The sequence below is a fragment of the Pinus tabuliformis genome, chromosome 1_1, assembly GCF_031772625.1.
Source record: "Pinus tabuliformis cultivar Carrire ecotype Pingquan chromosome 1_1, CPIR1, whole genome shotgun sequence".
NCBI lineage: Eukaryota > Viridiplantae > Streptophyta > Pinopsida > Pinales > Pinaceae > Pinus > Pinus tabuliformis.
The window spans coordinates 752,311,336-752,324,725 of record NC_142297.1 but is presented as its reverse complement, the minus strand read 5'-3'; positions in this window follow the sequence as shown (position 1 = coordinate 752,324,725).

Genomic DNA, 13,390 nt, shown 5'->3' with positions numbered 1-13,390 from the left:
TTCAGTTGGGGGGGATGTTGGGACTCAGAATTGACCTATTGTTTACCTTATCTTTTTGTCATATTATTATCCTTTTGCAGTCATAGGTTGAAAGCTTTTATTTTATAATGACATAATTACCCCAAGGTACGAAGTAACTTCCCGCATATCTATGTTTAATTGTTCATTGCATATTCGTGAATATCTTTATATTTATCCTTGGAAACGCTGACTAAACTGTCAAGTAATTGCCTTAAGCTTGCAGGAATTATAATGTATAGTTGTTGTAACACCAGAAACAACAACTACGCAGTTGTTGTAACACCAGAAACAGCAACTACGCAGTTGCTGCAACACCAGAAGCAGCAACTCCGTAGTTGCTACAGTTAGCAACAACAATCACCTAAAGCAAGCTATTTTGTAACAGCCGCGAATAACAGATGGCAACTATTTAAAGAACCCTGACGCGGCATAATCAAGCGGAGGTCTAAAGCAAGAAGAACACAGTCAGCATGGCCTAAATCAGGAACAGCATGGGGAAACGGCAAAGGAATGTGAAGATCCCGAGAAGACGGTCGAAGTCAGTTACCAGCTGTGTAACAGCCAGAACCCAAGAAAGAACATATTATCATACTGTTGTAACAGCGTTTTGAAATTCTTATTTTTGATAGAATGGGTTAACTGAATGGGCTGTAATACTTTATTGTAATAGATGTCTCCTCTATAAAGAGGAGACATCTACATGAGAAAGGGATTAGTCAGTGTCTATGGTCAGTCTGTAAGAGGAGATCTTGAGAACATCATCAAGTCTGAACTTTATTGTATTCAAATCTTTTTGGCAGATGAATATAAAACTGTTTTGAGCACTTAATCCAGTCTTCGTGTTCCTGGGGAATCTTGTGAGAGGGACTGGGCCCACCTTCCTCACAAGATTCACCCATTTACTTTCCTGTCAAGTGTGTAACTGTGCAATAGTTTCTTTCTGGTACTCTGTTTGGATTTTATAGCATTACCTCTGGTATTTTCTGTTTTTCTAGTACTCTGTTTCATTAATCACTTGAGTTTGTTTCTCACCGGTGAATGAGAGTGCAATGTGCATTAGTAATTTGATTACAGGGGCAGGTGTTGAACGTCCCCATCTGGAGGATAGGGTCCTGATCCTCTGCCAACAGAGCATCCATCACTTTGCTTTCCATATTTGTAGTTTTAATTAATTGCTTTTATTTTAACAAGTACTGTAATGACATAGCGTAAGAATTACATATACTACAGCTTTTCAATGCTTTTAGAATTTAAGTACATACAGTATGCAGTAGCCTTTGGAATAAAAAGACTTTCCCTGGTTGACAGTTAATGTGGTACTTGAATGTTTAATTCATAAACAATTCAACTAGCCAACACACGGTACAATCTCTTTGGCTGTCCAAAGACTAAAATAGTGGCATAGGACATGTCCAACTGCAAGGATCCTTAGAGTTTGGCCCCCCATGATCTGGATAAAAGCATTCCATATTTGGGTGGAATATCAGCTACCACCACATCCATCAGAATTGTTTTGGTTGGGTATTGGACCAGGGAAACACACAAATCTTTAATTAGACCTAGACACCTGACTTGGTTGGAATCAAATGAGAACAAATATTTGTATGGTCTTGTGATATCTAGGTCTAGCTTTTCCATCACAGATATAGGCATTAGGTTGTGTGAAGCTCCTGAATCAAACATTGCATTGTGTAACACCTTGTCATGAATGTTTAAATTGACCTAAAAAGGTGGGACTCCTCCATTTGCTGTCTTTCCATTAACTTCAGGACCAAAAAGTAATTCAGGTTGATCATCTAGAACATTTACAACATCCCTATTGTCTGATATTTGGAGTGACCTATTGATTTGCTATCTATATACTTCATGTTTGGCGAGCTCATAGAGAGGAATAGTTATTTTCAGCTTACCTATTTCTATTTCCAAGTTGAAGGGTTTTTCTATCTGAGTCTTTGGATTATGGGCAACAGATTTTTCCTTTTCAGCTGAATTTTCAGTGACCTTTTCTTCATCATGGGTATGATTTTGAATTGAATCTATTTTGAATTTATTTTCAGGAATGTTGTTTGAACTTGCTTTTGAGGGGAGGGATGAGGATGGCTGATTTTTAGAGGGCTGTACATCTGATATATCCTCCACGGTGACTTCTCTTGGGTGTGGGTCTGTTTTATCAGAGGATTCTGGGAGAACAACTTTGTATTTTGTCTTTTTTGGCTATTTATTATCCTTTGGTTTGATAGGTTCAGGCACATCTATGGTTCTACTCCTTAGTTTATACTGTTTATGTACCTCATAAACTGCTGCATCATAGCCTTCCCTAAAGTCAAATGACTCTCCTGATTTGGTTTGAAATTGGTTGCAATTATGGGCCTCTTGATCCTCTTGTGTTAGAAAGACCTGATATTCACTATCCAAATCCATTAAGTTAATGTGAGGGTCCTCGGTTGGTTCACTAGATGTTGAGGCTTCAACATAGTTTTCTTGAAAAGGAGGTCTAATGTTCTGGTCGGGACCAGCCCCTCCAACATTTGGATTTTGATTCTTTCTAAAGTTTAGGTTTCTGGCAGTACTTGGTTGGCCTTCCCATGATGAATTTCTCTCGATTGTTTCCACCCTATCTCCAAGTCTGTCCATGCCTCTAATGATTGCATCCAATTTTTGTTCAAATGCGGAAGGTTCTTCCTTGAAAGTAGTTCTTCTTTTAGCTCTTGCCCTATTTCTTTTAGCAATTAGGTTTGCCTCTGCACTAACAACTATATTCTGCACGTCTGCAAAGGTCGGAGGGGCTCTTTCCCTCAGTTGATATGCCATGTCAGAATCAAATCCATTAGGGAATTTGATTAAGGCTAAGTCAGGTGGAGGTCTAAGGTTTTGAGGAATGGAATTGTAAACATTGTTGAATCTTAAACAATAATCTAGGAAAGTTTCTTATGGGCCTCTTTTTATAGTGTCATACTCAGATAAATGTGCAGTGGATCTTTTTTCTTTTCCCATCTGTTGAGAAATGTTTGGTAAAGGGCATCTGGATTGGCTATGGAATTTGCAGCAAGTTCCCTAAACCAAGTTCTTACTTCACCTGTTAAACTTTGGACACAAATTTTCATTCTCACATCACCATCGTCTATCTCATAATTCTCAAAATAGTCCTGCATTTTCTTAGTGTGTTGTAAGGCAGTATATGTACCTGTACCATCAAAATAAGTGATCTTACTTTGATAATCCTGAGGCATAGCCCCAAGATTTCCAGGTAGCTGCAAAGGGGCATATCTATTTGCCATATTTACAGGAGCAAATGGAACAACAAGAAGAAATAGGACAGCTGGAACAGCAGTAACGGTGGTAGAAATATGGGTAGTAGATGGTGGTGTAGAGAAGGCGCTTTGAGATGTGGATGAGGAAGAAGGAGAAGAAGGAGTTATGTGAGGACGAACTGAAGGTTTAGCAGGGGTTGGAATATAACTGTGATGAACTGCTTCAGGGCTAGAATCAGCAAGATCTTCTTGTTCCTATTGCTTCCTAAGAATCTTTGGGATTAAATTAGGATTGTCAAAAATAGCTGGAGGATCTAGGTCAGGATTTCACCTGGTATAACGAGTTTTCTTCTTTGGAGCCAGGTCCAAATTTGTTTCTGGTATTTTTCTGGGAGAATTTCCAATTTTAGGAATGGACTGATCAAATTCTTTGGAACAGCTGTTTGAAGCTTAAAACTAGAAAGAAGATTAACTGAAGCAGCTTTTATTTAATCTGTAAATGCAAAGCAAGAATAGTTTCAAAGGCTTCCTGGCTAACATTCAAGCTTCATCTGTAGTTTTAAGGGACAGACAATAATTGAAAAACTGGTTCTCCCCAGTGGAGTCGCCAATGATGTTTCTTGGATGAGGCACTTGTTATCACTCAGGTTGTTCCCTTTGACTCCCAAGGGAATACGGCTGAGGTAACCACTACACAATATTTTAGCTACAGGTCCTAGCCTACCTGCAACCAGAGAGGGCTCTCTCTTTATGATTTAACTTTGTTTTGATGTAATTTTAGGCTAGTTATAATGCACAGGGTTTTGTTTTGTTTCGAGTTTGGTTGGGTGATGGTTTCAAATAGAACTGATGTGCAGTTCTCATAATAGCTTAGACCATTGGGCAATGGAGTCAATGACTGTGTACTGCTGAAAGTGCTTGTTGGGATAGAGGTAGTACTACAGAGCCAGATAGGTATCCATGAAACAAATCTTCAAATTTACGAATCGATGGCATGGGATCAGGGAATGAAAGGCAGTTAAGGATCTTTCACTATGCTGATAGAGGGAAATGTGAGAATATTATCTAGGAGCAGTTAAGAATTCCTAAACAACATTCATAATGAGAGAATCGGTGCAAATATGAGCAATTAAGAATTCATATTCATTACCAGTTCTGCAGAAAACATAATTAGAAACAGAGATTGAGCAAAGGGTGTATTTAAACAAGTCCTTAGCTATTATGTTTCTCTGTTGCTGGGATCATGAAACATATATGTGAATTTAGAAAACATAGAAAAGACAAAACATGGTTTATAAAAACTTATTGGTTCATTAAACAACATAGGAATCCTGTAGCAGAACGCAGCTCATCACATTCACATCCAGATAGTGTAGAAATCATAAACTCCATCAGCTCTTTGTATTATAAAATCTGAAAGTTACAGCGCAGCTCTTAGAGCAAAAATCATCAACCAACCCCAAATACGTTCTATGGGGAGGTATATATACAAAAATATGATACAAAATATCTAGATGATGAGTCTTCATGTAATAAATTACATCACCAACTCTTCCAAGGAAGTAAATGAAGAATTAAATACTGTAGTTAATATTGGCTTGCTAGCTGTCTATTATGTCAGAGAATTTTTGACTTTCTGGGCTGAATGAGTCGGCTTCCTGCCGCGCATTTATTCTGTGTGTGCTTTTTTGATGTTGTTGTGCTGCCGGTTGTTGTCTTGGTCTTCATGGTCTTCATCTTTGGTGCTGGGCTACTTTACTTTTGATGAGCTGTAATTAACATTCCAATTCTGATTTATGCTGCTTTGTTTGACCGTGCCATCTGTATATGTTGAACTGTAGTTTACCAAAAAATAATTAATACCCAAAATCACCTGAGCAACGTATCCATCATTCCTCTCCACCAATCTTCTGTAGGTCGCTGATGCCTTTGTATCTTTATCAATGTTTCATCAGCTTCTGTGTATTTGTAAAAGTTTGGCTAGTCTTCAAAGAGATGATTTATCTCATGTGCAATATAGAATATATTTTCTAATTTATCAAAGACAGCCTGTCCAGTTGGAGGCCCTGTATCTTCTGAAGTGCTTGAGGAAGCTGTGATTTGATTGGCAGTATAATTGTTCACTCCATTGGCATAATGCTCGTGTGACAGTAGTTTTCCAACACTGGTTACTAGGTTAGGTAGCCCTCTGCTCTGTAATGCTGCGATCTTTATTCTGAAGTCATTCACCTCTGCTTGCATCTCTTGGCATTTTCTCTCCAATGTTTGCACAAAATGCCTAAGGGTTAACACCCTTTTTATTAGCAAAATAGTTTCAGTCCTGTTCCTGATTCCCAATTCGGCCAACTGCCCTTTGGTGCGAGTATTCAAAAATTGGATCATTTTGTTAGCTTGCTCGGGCATGTTTCCTAGAGATGTTTGTTTGGACAATTTAGTGTGTTCTAAATTGCTGATTAAAATGTCAATCCGAGATTCGTAAACTGACGAAGTGAAGTGTACTATATGTACAAGATAACCATTTTCTTAGCGCTTTGTCATTTTTGAGTTTTTTTTTAGTTCGTTTTAGGATTTATCTTTTATGGATTCCTTAGTGTGTGTGATGGTGAAAATGAAAGTTAAGTATGGATGGTAATGGTGATTTCTACAGTGATTTTCCAAACTTAAAAGTGTTCAAAAAGAAATCTCTAAACTAACTGTAATGAAATCAATTCTTAAGAGGAAGTAAATCTATCAAATAGTGAACTAATGACAATGGCCCAGTATCCTTGTTTTTGTATGAAAAAGAAAGTAAAAACTGAACTTAAAGCAACTCAAAGACTGAAAGCAAAGAAACTAATTCACACTACTTAAACCCTTCTGATCCTTTACCCTTCAATGCAATCTGCCTTATGGGAAGCAATCATGAACAAGTTAAGCAATATGATATCTAAATTGCAGGAAATTAAATTGCATAAAGGGAACTAATCACACTACTTCAACTCTTTTGATCCTTTACCCTTCAACTCAATCTACCTTATGGGAAGCAATCATGAACAAGTTAAGCAATATGATATCTAAATTGCAAGAAAGCAAACTAAATCACACTACAATAAGTAATATTCTGATTCCTTACTAATAGAGTCACTTGACTATAGAAAGAAACCATAAACAAATGAGTAGTATGATGTCTAAGTAGCAGAAAAATAAATAAGCAAAACACAATTTGAAAAATGACAATACTGGAATTAAACTTAAGAAAATGAAAACTAGCAGGAAGGACAAGATGATCTGATATGTCAGTAGTTATCTAAAAGATATGTAAATCTGCCTGGGCTACCTACAACGAAACCTGTAAAAGAAGCACTGATCAACTAACAGTTAGAAAAGATACATAAAGGAAATATAAACAGCAATGATCATTAGAACAACACACTATATATACAAGAAATGATTGAAAGAAAATAGTAAATAAAAGCAAGTAGAAACTATACAAGGCTTTGGTGTAGAGGGGCCCTCTGCAACCTCGGCCAGTCAATCACTTAGTCACAAATCTGATTCAGAAAAACTGTCTTCTCATGTATTTAAAGTGAAATGCAATACAGTGGGTGACAAAAGTTGAAATTACAATATGAAAAGCTAATCCTTCAGCGTATATCAACACGTTATTTATAAGAAAAAGATGCTGCAACTAATTCCTAGATTTATGCTACTAAAAGACATGTAAATCCCTTGAGCTGAGATCTAGCGTGGTGGTCATGAATTCATGGAGTGGTGGCTGCTTGGTTTAGTTCACGGGCTGCTCTCCAGGTGTGCCAATACCTCCGAAAACTAAGGATCATGCCCCGCAAACCTTCACGTGGAAAAAACAGAGTCGTGCCACCTCGAAATTCTTCATTTGGCCCTTCCTTTGACCATCGTTGACTGCGACTGTTTATGAATGATTTGGATGATCTAAGGGGACACACCCCATGTAAACGTCACGTACAGCTTACCGATGTGGCTGGTTTCTCCATTGGATACCTGTAGCATAGCCTTTAACAAAATGGCTGCGGAAACTTGGGCTGGCTGCGGAAAGTGACAAGTTTCCGTAGCTGCTTGAACAAAAATCTAAATCAAACAACAGTCATAGGCATAGTTAGGAAACCATTCCATAAGTTCTTTTTAAACTATTATGTAACGATTTAACAGCTTGGTGGACGAAGTAAATGGAAAAAGAAGGCTGAAAGGGTATATAGGGAAGTGCAGGTTTTGGACTCAACATACCCCCACTGTGAAGGTGTTGCATGTCCTCATGCAACCAAAATTTAGTCACCCCTTTCTAATCCATATGTTTTGATGCTTCTGCTAGGACATCTAGCCCTATTTTCTTCTTCTTTGGTGCTACCACCATTCTTGGTTTCCTTATTAGACACCTGAACTTGAGATTAATCAATGCTCTGCTCAACGTTTTGCACTTTTTCTTCAGCTTCTTGTTTTTCTTTTGCCATACTCCTAAATGCAGCATAGTTTTATCATGGATAATCTTATCTACCTTGCTCTGCTCTTTCAGTGCTTCATTTTCCTGCTTGATATGCCTATTTAGGACTTCTAATTCAAACACCCCCTGTTTCAAGGACTGAACTTGTGCATTTAGTGGCAGAGTGGTGCTTGTACCTGCAGCTAACTTTTCTAATGATTCCAGGTAGTCATATACTTCCTGTTGATTGGGGTCTACTTCAGGTGTCTTTCTTGGACTGAGTTCAAAATCTGGTGGAGGAGGAGGACTGCTTTCCAACTCTGGCTGAGAAGGGCTTTCATCATGTGTAGGACTGATTTCAATGCTTGGTTGAGGATGAGGTGGACTACGACCAGGTGGAGTTTTCTCAGGTGTCTCTCCACCTAGGTCAATGAAGTGGGGCCATTTTATTTGCATTTTACTCCCTTTTCATCTTAACATTTTGCTTTTCCTTAAGTATGGTGGACTAGTGCTTTTTTCTTGTATACTTTGTTTTCCTTTTGCCTTTTTCTTTGCTATAGCAGCAGCCTGAATATGTACTAATCTTTCTGACAGGGGTTGATAATCCTCCTCTATGGATTGCTCAGGGGATGGATAGACTTCTTGGATGGTTCTTTTGCCTTTTTCTTTCTTTTGTTTCTTGTCTTTAGCTCTATCTTCTTCTTCTTTTTGGTCAGTTTCTTGAGTTTCTATAGTAGGGGAGTCTTGGACTGTAGTGTTCTTTTCTCTCCTCCTACTTTTCCTTGGTGTCCTCAGTGTGCTACTTTCAGAGGCCTCAGATGGCTCTTGGAAGTAGTTTCTTATCAAAAATTTCTCCCATGTATCTTTGTTTTTCCTTAAGTGGTCTTCAATAAGAATTTTTTTAAGTCCATGATGGTATAGATGAGGGTCTATATTGCCTATGTGTTTTTGGACTATAATGCTCATTTTCTTCAAAATCAAGAGCAAAAAATAAGGCAAATTAAGAGCCTGATTTTCTAAGAAATTCATCAGCAGTCTAGCATGGTACATATACATCAAACCGAAGCGTCCTTCACAGGTGACAAATTTTTGGATAACTAATAGTAGGCTAGCCCATTCTTCCTTTAATGCATGAACATCGATTCCTTTAGTAAACATGGTAGTGTCCATACATGGGTTTCTTAGCATGATTCTCCATGCCTGTTCATCCACGCTTTTATTTTTAAACCATCTTTCACCTTCCTGAGGTAAGCCTGTAGGAGCTGCTACCGTTGTTTCGGTCACTGTAAGCTTCAAATCTCCAATCTCCACTTTCTGACCATCAAATGACCTTGCAAAAGCCTCGGTTACTTCTTTGTTATAACCTTTAAATCTTTGAATGAACCGTAACCACTTAGCTTTCTTCAGTAAATCATTGGCCTGAGGGTAACCTTCTAAGTATTTTGGTCCTTCTGGCTCTGCCCTGAGTAGTTTTCCCATTTCTTTCCCTGTTTCGAATTTCTGCTGAGGATACAATTTTTAACGGAGGACAGTAGCTTGATTGCAGGGTTTATGGTAAAAGGTAATGGTTGCAATCGATAGCAGGTGACGGGAATGCTTCGGATTACAGGCAGAACAGAGGATAGACGGTGGTGAACGGGTTTACAAACTGAAGTGCGTGTATATGAAAGGAAGGTCTTAAATGAAATGGTAAGTGACCGGTAGTGGAGGCGAGATCTTTTTGAATTAACAGCTGCATACGGGAGATCACACATTTTTAATAGATAACTGCAGAAAATATGGTGAAGAAGAGCCTTAAGGAGATTGGTCACATCTCATGTGCGCAGGTGGCAAATGAAGTGCAGTTAACTTGAGTTTAAACCCGAAAAATCCATCATGAGACCATTAAGAAATGAATGCTTGGTGTATGGAGTAATGTCATGGGATAGGAGTGGTAATGGAGCTATCATATCGAATCATTGCACATAGTAGAACTTTTCATGGTTTGATAACTATGCATAATCATGACTTTAATTGCTATTTGATAAAAAAAATTGCTCGTACCTTTGGAAACTTTGTCATTTCTTGCCCATAGCTTTTAGCCAACTGTTCTTTCTTGATATCTTGGAGATGCTCCATGTCTTCATGGTATTTTCTCACTTACACCTGCATTTTCATGATTTTTGTACTAACATTTTGACTGTGTATTTGAAAAACAGAGTGATGGTGGCTACGGAAATCGTTTCTGGCTGCGGAAACTGCTTCCAGCTGCGGAAACTGGGACAGCACCCACTTAGTTGAACAAATGTGGTTAGGAAAGAACTAACTGAGTGGAAATAGTTCTGAAAGGAACTTTTATTGATGAAATGAGAATGAAATGAGTGGAATGGAATGAAAATGAAGCGGAGTGAAGTGAAGAGAAAATTTGAATGAGATGGGGGTGAAGTGAAATGGCAAATGAGGTGGAGTGAAGATGGAAAGAGAAGGAGAGGAGATTTTTTTTTTAGAAAATATAGTGTCAAGTGTCCTTGCTTTTCACTCCATATTTTCTGTATAAGACTGCCAATCTAGGATTGGTTTTCAGGCTTATACAATTTCTTATTTTTTATTTATTTATTTATTTTTAACTGAAAGAATAAAAGGCTAGGTTGGTTGGGAAGAAGGATTCTTCTCCACCAGCCTTATTGCAGAATTCTCTTGGAACATCTTGACAAATTCTTCTTTTGAAAGTGGCTTATGATAAATTTTCAATCGGTGGCCATTCACAAGAAAAGAAATCTGAAATTCATCAATGGTCTTGACTCTTACTGCTCCATTATTGAAGACTTTGTCAATTTCATATGGCCCAAGCCAATGGGTCTGAAATTTACCTTTAAAGTCTTTGAACTTGGAATCAAACAGTAATGCCCAATCTCCCTCTTGAAACATTCTCTCTTTGATGAATCTCTCATGCCATTTAGCTCTTTGATGTTGAACTAGATCAGTCTTTAAAATTGCTTCTTGTCTGATTTCATCTAGCTCATTCAGATGCTCCATTATGTGCTTTTGGGCTTCTCATAGATTCATCCCCAACCGGACTGCCATCTTGAAAGTCTTGACTTGAAACTCAATGGGGAGCAGGACTTCTTTCCCATAAACAAGTTCATAGGGAGAATGTCTTGTTGTATTCCACCATGTAGTTTTGTAGGCCCATAAGGCTTCAGGAAGCCTTTCTGCCCAATCTTTTCTGTGTAGATGAACAGTTTTGGTGATGATGCTTTCAAGAACTTTGTTTGTAGACTCCACCTGGCCATTTGCTTGCGGATGGTAAGGAGTAGACTTTCTATGCTTGATTTTGTATTCTTCCATCAGCTTCTCCATCAAGTTAGATGTAAATTGACTTCCCTGATATGTCACAATTTCTCTTGGGACACCAAAACGAGTAAAAATATCCTAAAAAAGAAATTGAACAACTGAATTTTCAGTGGCAAAAGGCAATGCTTTAGCTTCTACCCATTTAGTGACATAACCGGTGCATACCAATATATACTTTTTCTATTTAGATGGTGGATTAATAAGTCCAATGAAATCTAAAGCCCATTTATCAAAGGGTTCGATGAGCACGTGTGGTTGTAATGGCATTTCATTTGAAAGTGTCGGTCTCCCAACTCTTTGGCAGCTGTCACACCTTCTGACATATTGTTTTGCATCTTTGAAAAGGGAAGGCCAATAATATCCTAAAGAAAGGATTTTATAGGCCGTCCTTTTGTCAGCAAAGTGTCCACCGCATGGTTCATCATGACATGCCTTGAGGATGTCAGGCATTTCATCTTCCCGAACACATCTTCTGATCATACAATGTAGCCCTGTTTTAAACAATTCATTATAAATCCATGAATAACTTGCACTCTCCTAAATAATTTTTCTTTTTTTCACCAGGAAATAGATGTGGAGGTAGCTTTCCTGTAGCCAAATAGTTAGCAATATCTGCATACCAAGGAGTCTTAGTATTTATTGCAAATAAATACTCATCTGGGAACTTATCCTCTACAGGAGAATCTTCATTAGTATTTTCGATTCTAGACAAGAAATCAGCTATTGTATTTTGTTTCCCTGGTCTATCCAACACAGTAATATTGAATTCCTATAAAAGTAAGAGCCATCTTGTAACTTTGCCATTAGTAACAGGTTTATTCATGAGATATCTAATTGCGGAATGATCAGTATGGACAAAAGTTTCATAGCCAGTTATATAGTGTCTAAACTTATTGATTGCATGAACAACAACTAAGAACTCTTTCTCAGTCACAGTATAGTTTAACTCAGTGGGAATCAAATTTTTACTGGTGTAGTAAATGGCATTAGGAACTAAATCCTTTTGTCTCAACACAGCTCCTAGAGCTATATCTGAAGCATCTATGGAAATATGGAAAGGAAGTTTCCAATTTGGCCCTCTCAAAATAGGTGCTTAAGTTATTCTTGTTTTCAAAGTTTCAAATGCAGATTGACAATCAGGATCCCATTTGAATTCACAGTCTTTTGTAAGTAGTTTGAAGAGTGAAGATGCTATTTTGGTGAAGTTTTCAATAAATCTCCTATAGTATCCAGTAAATCCAAGAAAACTTCTAACATCTTTTTGACAATTTGGAATAGGCAACTTGGAGATGACTTCAACTTTTGATCTATCAACTTTAATCCCATCCCCTGAAATATGATGTCCTAAAACAATCCCTTCAATAAACATCATAAAGAATTTTTCATGACTTAATGATAGGTTTGTTTCTTTACATCTTATAAGGACTTTCTCCAAATTCTCTAATGCCTCTTCAAACGAATTACCATAAACTGTAAAATCATCCATATAAACCTCTACACAATCATGGATTAGATTAGAAAAGATTCCTAGTACTGCCCTTTGAAATGTTGCGGGTGCATTACATAATCCAAAAGGAAGTACTCGGTAAGCAAAAGTTCCCCATCGACAGGTAAATGTGGTCTTGTCTTGATCTTCAGGTGCTACCTGAATCTGATTGTAGCCACTAAAACCATCCAAAAATGAAAAATACTTTTTGCCTGCTAAAGTGTCTAATACCTGATCGATAAAGGGTAAAGGAAAGTGATCCTTCAAAGTTGCTTTGTTCAATTCCCTGTAATCAATGCATACCCTCCATTTACAATTCTTTTTAGGTACTATAACCAAAGGAGAAACCCATCAGCTATCTGAAATTGGATAAATGAAGTTTACATTAAGTAACTTTTGGAGCTCTTCTTTCACTATCTCCCTAAGGTTTGGATTCATCCTTCTCTGAGGTTGTCTGATTGGTCTACTGTTTTCCTCAATGTAGATGTGATGAATGCAAGTCTTAGGGTCAATACCTTTCATATCAGTATATTCCCATGCAAATGCAGTAGAATGTTTTTGCAATATTTTGGTTAGTTCTTCCTGTTGTGATCTTTCCAAATTTTTGTTGATATTCAATCTTTTCCTGGAAAGATATCAATGGCAGAACTACCAAACTCTTCCATAGAGAAAAGAGACATTTTTCTAGATGATAAATACTCAATGTCAGAATCTAGCTGAAATTGTGTGTGGTCATATTCTGAAGATGTTTCAAAGTTTTCTAATGTGTTCAGAATTTGACTATCTTCACTAACTTCAAAAATGGTAAAGATAGGTTGTATAGTATCTTCATCATCAATCCACTCATTATCTCCTATTTCTGTA